Consider the following 9,434-nt stretch of genomic DNA (forward strand, 5'->3'; position numbering starts at 1 on the left):
ACAAAGTATGACTTAAAAGCACCGGTAGCATAAGTGGCATAAAGAAACTAGTCGTTTCTTTATAGTCACACCTAATTTCCTTGTGGATAAGTGATAGAGACCTTATAGGTAACTATCCCACTCAAAACTGTGATACATTTAATTACAGCAAAAATATATAAGTTGCAACTTTGAATTTTATTTAATCACTAACCCAGAAAGTGGATTATCAGAATGGTTCATCCTAGCCACTGACAAAAAATACATAATCTGCTCAGCTATATCTTGACTGTCACATATATAATAAACAGCATTAACAAATACCATATCATAAAATAACTCTCTCTCCCTTGGCTTCCATGTTAACACATTCTACTGATCTTTCCTTTTTGTTTATGGCCACTTTTTGGGGTTACAATGGAGAATCAAGCACTGCTATTTGATCACTAAACACTGGCATTCATTAAGTTCATTTATGTACATTTCTTCTCACTGTATACTCTTTCCCAAGGAAATTGCATTCACATCAGTGGCATTGATAACCATCCATGACTCTCAAATTCGTATCTGTAGCCCAGCTTTCTCCTCTGAGCTCCAGACCCTTATAGTCTGACTACATTTTTGACACTTCCATTTGGATAATGAAAAAGAACATGAAATGCAAAAGTCTCTATATTGAACTCATAAACAAATCACCATCTGCCTGGGGATCAGCGGAACAGATCCTTTTCCAATGTTACTTATCTTGGTATTTATTACCTTGGTATTCATTCAATTAAAACTCTAGCTCAAATTCTTGACACTTCCTTCCCCCTCACTTCCTATATACAAGTGTAATCCAACCACAAATGGTATTGATTTTCATCTTCTATCTCTCAAATCTGTCCATTTTCTTTTCAATCTCCACTGTCCTTTTAGTTGAAGCTACCATAAAGAGATTCTTGCTCCTCTTCTAAGCTGTTCCAGATACCGATGCTAGCTAAAGTAATCTTTTCAAAATGCAAATCTATTCATGTCATCACTGCCCATTACCCTCCCCCTTTAAACATTTCAATAGTTTAAAGTACTTAAATACTTTAAATATTATCCCATTAGGATAATGGCTAAAATCTTTAACATGGTCTACAAAAATTTTAATGTTTTGAATTGTACCTATCTCTCCAACTTCATTTTGAATTATGATCACTGTCATTCTACATTCTAGCCATACTCACTTTTTTTCAGTTCTTTAAAGTCACCACACTCCTCATGAACAGCCATTTTATATTGTGTTCCCTTTGCTTGAAAGGCTTAACCTCCCCTGATCTACTCCAGGTTTATTTAACTGTTATTTCTGCTATGGTCTGAATGTTTGTGTTCCCCTCTAATTCATACATTGACACTTGAACCCCAGCGCAGTGGTATTGGAAGGTAGGGCATCTAGGAGGTGATTAGATCAAGAGGGCACAGTCCTCACGGGTGGGATTAGTGCTCTTATAAAAGAGGCCCAGGAGAGCTTGTTTGTCCCTTCTACCATGTGAGGACACATATAGAAGATGCGATCCTTGAAGCAGAAAGTGGCCCTCACCAGACACTGAATGTGCTGGAACATTGATAAACTGTGGGCTATAGATTTTTGCTGTTTATAAATTACTGTGTCTAAGGTATTTTGTTATGGCTGTCCAAATGGACTAAGAACCTCTCCTTATGATCTCAGTTCAAAAGTCACTTACTCAGGGAAGTTCTCTCTGACCACTTGATCTATGAGATATCTTTCTGTTATATGTTCTCCAAGTATTGTGTACCATTTATCCCTAGCAATTATCAGAGTTATAATTTAACACTTATTTCATTAATTATATAATTAATGCCTACATCCTGTACTAAACTATAAATTCCAAGATAGCATGGATTTTTTCTGTTTTGTCTACAGTTATATCTCTGTTGCCTAGGATAGTGCCTAGCAACATAGTAAACACTGAATATATATCTGTTGAATAGATGATTGCAAAAAGAAGATGTGACACTAAAGAGTTTCAGATTTATAATACCAACAAGTTTTGTTTTATTTCTTTCTAGAAGCACTGCAATGAAATACTTTTTTAAATGGCCATAAGGGTACAGCTATAAAATCTAAAGATTATTAAGCAAATCAAGTATTGAGCGCATCCAGCTTTTCTAGTCATTCCATTTCTTCATTGACCATATAAAGTATGACTCCAAAGGACTACTAACTAAAGTGTTATTGAAAAAAAAATAGTTATTTCTTTATAGTCATACCTGATCTACTTGGAAGTAACAGAAACCCACACCCTATCTTGTCCTATCACCACCAGGATTATCTTCAGCACTGTTTCTTACACATTCTTATCATTTTTAAGACTCATTATTATGTTAAAGAAAAGACAAAGACAGTCAGATTGTCTGTGCTGACATTTTCAAAGCTTTAACAAAAATGACTACAGTGGGTGGTTCCCAGTCTTGTATAAAAAGAAAAAATTTTATTCTGATAGTTGGTTAAAATAAGGAAGACTTTATTCAAAACCATTGCAATAGGGGTCAGGGCTATTAAAGCAAAGGAGAAAGACTAAACTGAACTCTGAAAACAGCAAAGATAGATGGGGATTTATAGCCAAAAAGCAGGGTAAGGGGGTCAGTGGATGGAAAATCACTAAGAGAAACTTGATTAAATATCAAGGATGGGGGGGGGGTTCTTGCTAAACTGACTTAACAGAATTCTTGCTAAAGACAGGCCCAGGACTTAGGCATCAAGGATGAAGGATGAAGAATTTTATCAGATATCAAGAGTAGGAGGATTCTCACTAAATTGACTTGCTAGGATTCTTTGCTAAAAACTGGGCATATCAGGCCAAAGTTGAGGCATAGCTGAGAAGAGGGCTCAAAAAAGTCTGACTAAAGTTTGTTCAAGGAGCAAATCTTTTCCTGAGGTCTGGAGCCAGAGACTGGACCCTCCACCCACAATCAGGCACAGCACCAGCACCATGGGGCCCACCCGGGGTCCTGTGGTATGGAGCCAGGGACCAGACCTTCCTCCCACAACTGGGCACAACACCAGCACCACAGTGCCCACCTGGGGTCCTGGGGCATGGATCTGAGGACCAGACCCCCTTCCCACAACCAGGCACACTGCCATTGCCACCACCAGCTAGGTAAGGAGCATGCCGAAAACATCACCTACATGTGGGTGGCACACCACAGCCACCACAATAACCACGGCTACCACAAAAGCAGCTAGATGCCATAACCACTGTGCAGATGGTCCACCAGCCACTGGAGTGCATTGACACAAGGAGAGTCACCAGCAGAGACCAAGGAAAAGAGGATGTCTCTCTCCACAAAGCTCATTCCAGAGTGATAGAAGAAGCACCTGCTCTAAGGTAATATTGGGGGACCTGAACACACCTCTCAGCATTGGAAAGGTCATCTAGGCAACAAATCAACAGAGTAACCATTACTCTTTCAGAAGGAGAGAAGAAAGCTGGGGTTATCAGTGGTGGGAGGGGAAGGGAGAGGAGGATGGGGAGAGTTTGAACAAGGGCATAAAGAATAAGTATGATTTGTATCAATATATATGCTAGTAATATTGATTCAATCAAAATATGTCAATGTTGAACCCCCAAAATATGTTTAATCAATTATGATTCAATAAAATTTTTTTTAAAAAGAAGGGAATCTTTGTCATTTTCCAAAACAAATTTTTAGTTCACATATTCAAATCTCATTCCATAACTAATTAATTGCATTATATTTATCTACTATTATGAAAACTTGCATCCTTAGGAAAAGTACCTAAATGAACATGAATATACTCTTTCTAGTTTAAAATTCTACTTTAATTTTCAACCTTAAACTTGTTTAATCACCTAGATGAGTACAATAAAATAACAGAAAATGAAGCTGATAAAAGGATGCATTAGACCAGGTTCATCTCTTGGAGGACATGGTCAGAGGCAAGTCATACTATGGGTGGTCCTTTCTTTCTAATGTAGAGTGGAAGAAACACATAGTTCTTAAAAGCATGGACTGTCTGAGTAAGAATCCCTGCTTCATCACGTACTAGAGGTATGACTGGGGAAAATTGCTTAAATTCTTTTGCCTCAATTTCTTCATCTGAAATTGGAGTGATTAAGAGTACCTAATTCAAAGGGTAGTTACAAGCAATAAACAAGTTATTTGCAAAGCGCTTGTAACGTGAGCTGTCACATAGAAAGAGCTAAATAAAATGTTAAATAAAAAATGAATAAATAAAAGAAAGCATCAACAATACTAGTTAGTAGACAATATACTATTGGGAAGAATATCCAGTGGGTTGTCAATAGATGCTATAATCTAAAAGGTTTCTTTGATTGAATGAGTAGGGGAGATGTGGTTAAAATAAAGTTGATTAGTTTCTTAGCAACAGGACTTCCCAGAACCTTTGATATACATTACAATGGGTCTAGTGTTCAATACTTTGGGAAATGCTGTCATAAGAAATTTTTAAAATGTGAAGGTGGAGGGAGAGAGGAAACTACAGGCTGATTCCAGTTATATAAGGGAACTTAAAAAAATTCATGGAAAATGGAATTAAAAGATAAAAATAAAAAATATAAACTTCATTTCTCAACATAAGCTCCATCAAATTCAAGACACTTTTGTAAGAAGTGATACTAGCCATTGAGTCCATCCATAAAGAACTCAGGGTACTGGAAATTTAACCATGTCAATGCAGTCTTCTTTGCATTCTTTACATTATTAATTGAAGAAAATGTACACCATTTAAAGATTTTTTAAAGTTAGGAAAGAAAAAGAAGTCAGAGGGAGCCAAATCAGGACTGTGAGGTGAATGCTTAATGATTTCCCATTGAAACTCTCACAACATTGCCCTTGTTTGATGAGAGAAATGAGCAGGAGCATTGTTATGGTTGAGAAAGACTCTCTGGTGAAGCTTTCCTGGACATTTTTCTGCTAAAGCTTTGGCTAACTTTGTCAAAACACTCTCATAATAAACAGATACTATTGTTCTTTGTCCTGCTAGAAAGTCAACAAGCAAAATGCCTTGAGCATGCCCCAAAACTGTTGCCACGAACTTTGCTCTGGATCAGTCCACTTTTGCTTTGACTGGACCATTTCCACCTCTTTGTAGCCATTGCTTTGATTGTGCTTTGTGCTCAGGATTGTACTGATAAAGCCATGTTTCATCTCCTGTTGCAATTCTTTGAAGAAACGTTTCAGGAGCTTGATCCCACTTGTTTAAAATTTCCGTTGAAAGTTCTGCTCTTGTCTGCAGCTGATTTGGGCACAACAGTTTTGGCACCCATCAAGCAGAAAGTTTGCGTAACTGTAATTTTTCAGTCAGAATTGTGCAAGCTGAACCAACTGGACTGTTTATGTTGTTGGTGATTGTTTCTGCTGTCAACTGTCAGTCCTCTTCAATTAGGGCACAAGCAAGATTAATTTTTCCTCACAAATTGATGTAGACAATCTGCTGCTATGGGCTTCATCTTCAACAGCATCTTGTCCCTCATTAAAACCATTTATCCATTTATAAACTACTGGTTTCTTTGGAGCATTGTTCCCATAAACTTTTCATAAAGCATCAAGAATTTCACCATTTTTCTACCCGAGCTTCACCCTAAATTTGATGTTTGTTCTTGTTTCAATTTTAGTGGAATTCATGTTGCTCTGATAAGGGCTCTTTTCAAACTTTCCTATCCTTCTTAGTGACTCAGACTAGATCCCATTCAGACACATTATAAGTTAGTACAAGTTTATTTTGGTGCAAAAAATGTTTGCAATCCATGCATAGTTTTTTCATAGTACATTTTCATGAACTTTTTGAAGACCCCCTCGTATTTTATGTGCTGAGCTGGTTGCTATCTCTTACGTCCAAATTACTAAACACCTCCACAACCAAAATCATAGAGGCCATAACCCCTCTTTCTTGCTTGCTACGTGCTAGATGTATATACTAACTACAATGTAAGCATAGAAAACAGGTTTCAATACCTGAGCTGAGATCTATTTGCAGGGTGTTAAACAATGTTTATAACTTCTCTAGACATCAGTTTTAACATCCTGTAGAAAGGAAGGCAAGAATATCTGTAGGTTCGAGGTTGCTGCAGGATTTCAATGAAATAATTAATATATATCAAAGCACAGACTCTGACATCATAGAAAATGATAAATTTTCCTCCTCTTCTCTCCTTTGTCCATATCAGCTCCTTTTTTGCTGTTTTCACAAATGCCTCTTACACTTAGTGAAATTGATACATGTACTAAAAATACATAAATAATAAAGAAGAAACTGTTCAGTCATAATTATTTCTTTTTTATTGAAGTGTAACTTTTGTTGAAAAATATGACACACCACCAGTTTTCGTGTAATTAATGTACATGGGTCATGCTAATTTTCTCTATATTATGCCAATTTTAGTGTATGTGCTATAAGCACTGTCATAAATTTCAATATGTGCTCTATTAAGTAATGAGTAGCTATTAAATAACATTTATAAAATATACATAAGATAGTAAAAACTAATGATTCAATAAGCACTTGGGCATTCTCAATCCAGTTTAAGAAATAGAACACTACTATTACATTTGAGGTGTCCTTTCTGACCCCCCTCCACTTCTATCTTTTTTCTTCCCTTCTTAAAATTAAACACTATCCTAAAATTTGTGTTTATCCTTCTCTTACTTTTCTTTATAGCTTTATTATGATTATTCACATCCCTAAATAGCACTTTGTTTCATTTTTTATGTCATCAAACTCTACATACGGAGAATCATACTATTTGTATTTATTCAGCAACTTGCCTTTTCACTCAATATTATCTTCCTGAGAATCATCCTTGATGGTATCAGTCAGGGTATAGTTTCAAAAACAGAAAATACTCTAGCTATTTTAATAACCAAGAAAATTTAATACAATGAGCCATGTGCTTCCAAATTTTTTGGAAGGGGCAGCTAAATTTAGGCCAAAGTTGGGTTTCCAGGAATAATTCACAGAAAAACCCTTCCAAACTGGTTTACCAGGAGAGCAGCTCCCTCTGTCATAACCAGGAAGGGAGAAAATGAGAAAAACAGGACTAGAAATCTTAGTTCCAGAAACACACTGCCCACCTATGATCCAGAGATTAGAAAGTCAGTCCTGTAACTGCCTCTTGGCATACACGAAGTTAGTGATAGTCATTTGGACACTGCTGTAAAAGAACCCGACATATCACTGGCCGTGCTGGCTAGCGTCACTAACCAAAGCTTAAGGAAGCTGAATCTTTCATGTATCCTCTCAAATATCTGTCATGGGAATCTATCTAATTAGTGGAACCTGACTCACAGTAAGATGCTAACAGTGTGCAAGTCTGGGATGTATAGCTTTCGGTCTTCCAGCATGTGTAGTTCAGTAAGGAATACTAGAATGAATTTATACAATTACTCACTGCATTTGAAAGCCTAAATTTAACTGGCAAATTTAAAACAGAAGTATTAGGCTAATACTACTTGAATTCCCTGATCAATTATTAATTGTGGTTCAACAAGGCAGAGGCTTCATTATGTAATGTGGAACATGTGAAAGCACACAGAAGCTTTTCTTGTTTAAAAATTGAACACAAGTCTAATCAAACTTCTAGATATCACTTACCAGTACAGGAAATCCCAGGAATAAAAGAACACAGTAACCAATGTCGCAAGGAAGCAAGAAGATAAATCCAGAATTTGGAAGATACTACAGGACCAGTATCCCAATTCGTTATCAAAATATGGCTCAAACAGAAAAAAATGGGATATTCATATACACTGAAAGAGATGTGAGACATATCAGCTTAATTAAAAGAAATCTACTGTAAAAAGATGTTTAGTCCACTGAATTATATACTTTAAAAGGGTGAACTTTATGGTATATTAATTGTACCTCAAAAAAGCTACTACTTTTTAAAGACTTTTTTAAAGAAAATTGTGGGAATATGAAATTGAACTCAGTATTTTATGGCATTAAAGGATCATTGTTAATTCTGTTATGTGCTCTAATGGCACTGTGGTTACAATGAAAAATGCCTTTATCAATTAAAGATGAACTGTATTACTTTTCTATTGCTGAGTACCAAATTATCACAAATGTCACAGCTTTAGTTGAATGGCTGATGGGCAATACTCTTAGCTGCCTATAGGTCCACTGATTTGGCTGAATATTCTGACATTTTTATCTTTTTGAGATTTTAGCAACAATTTGTAAAGCTACATCCTCAGCTTTTTATCTATACCATGGTTTTTGAAGCTAACTCTTAATTTTAGCATCTTTTGCCTTCGGCACAGGCTGAGAATCTCCCAAATAATTGTTCTAGTTCCTTTTTGTTTAACAGCTCTTCCCTCCATTTATCTCTCTTGTTTCACATTTTCCTGTAAGTAGCAAGACAAAATCAGGCTGCCCCTTCAACACTCTGTTTGTAGATCTCCTCTGCAAAATATTCATGTTTATTGTTTACAAGTTTTGCTTTACAAATAACTGCAGGAGAAAATTTTGCTAAGGTTTCTGGTGTTATATAACAAGGATTCTCTTCCTCCAGTTAAAATTTTCCTCACTTTCTTCAGAGCCCTCACTGGCAGATTTATACTAACATTCTGTCCAAGATGAATTAGACTTTTTCTAAAGCAATTTATCCTTCCCCTATATTTCTCCTTAAAGTTTTTCCAGGCTTTGCTCACTGTCCTATTCTAAAGCCATTCCCACATTTTAAGTATTTCTTACAGCAATACACCACTTCCCAGTACAAAATTTGTATTAGTTACCCATTGTTGTATAACAAATGACCACAAATTTAACAGCTAAAAACAATATCCAATTATTAGCTCACAGTTTGGTAAATTATAAATCTGGTTACAGTATAGCTGAGTTCTTTGCCCAGGATCTTACATGACTGAAATCAAGGTATTGGTAGAGCTGTATTACTTTGTGAATGCTCTAAGGAAGAATTGGCTTCCGAGCATATTCGGGTTGCTGACAGAATTCAGTTCCATGTGGTTGTGGGACTGAAGTCCCAATTACCCTGCTGGCCATCAGGCTGAGGTTGCTCTCAGATCCAAAAAGCCACCTATATTTCATGCAATGTGCCCCCCCAATCTAGAAAGCCAGCAACAAAGAGTGTATCTTGTGTAGAATTCACTTTTCTAATCTCTTTTACTACTGTAAGTTCCCAGACTCTTTGAAAGCTTCACCTGATTAGATGAGGCCCACCTTTTAAATTATTTCAACTGATTAGGGACCTTGATTACATCTGTAAAATTCCTTTTGCCATATCATCATATTACAAGTCCTGTTCATCACATGTACACTGCTTTATTTCCAGGTAAAATAATACAATGGCTGGAATTTGCTTTAACACTCTCTGGAAAAATTGGAGGAAGGAGATATACATGATACAAGATTAACAAGAAACTGATCATTATTAAAGCTGGATGATAGGTACGTGGTGGTT

General features: G+C 36.3%; 1 pseudogene; it reads right to left on the reverse strand.

Moving 5' to 3' along the window:
• Positions 1–6,313: 6,313 nt before the first annotated feature.
• On the reverse strand, positions 6,314–6,412 carry LOC134368798 (U6 spliceosomal RNA; annotated as a pseudogene).
• Between the last annotated feature and the right edge of the window lie 3,022 nt (positions 6,413–9,434).

Source organism: Cynocephalus volans, chromosome X (genome assembly GCF_027409185.1).
Source record: "Cynocephalus volans isolate mCynVol1 chromosome X, mCynVol1.pri, whole genome shotgun sequence".
Taxonomy (NCBI): domain Eukaryota; kingdom Metazoa; phylum Chordata; class Mammalia; order Dermoptera; family Cynocephalidae; genus Cynocephalus; species Cynocephalus volans.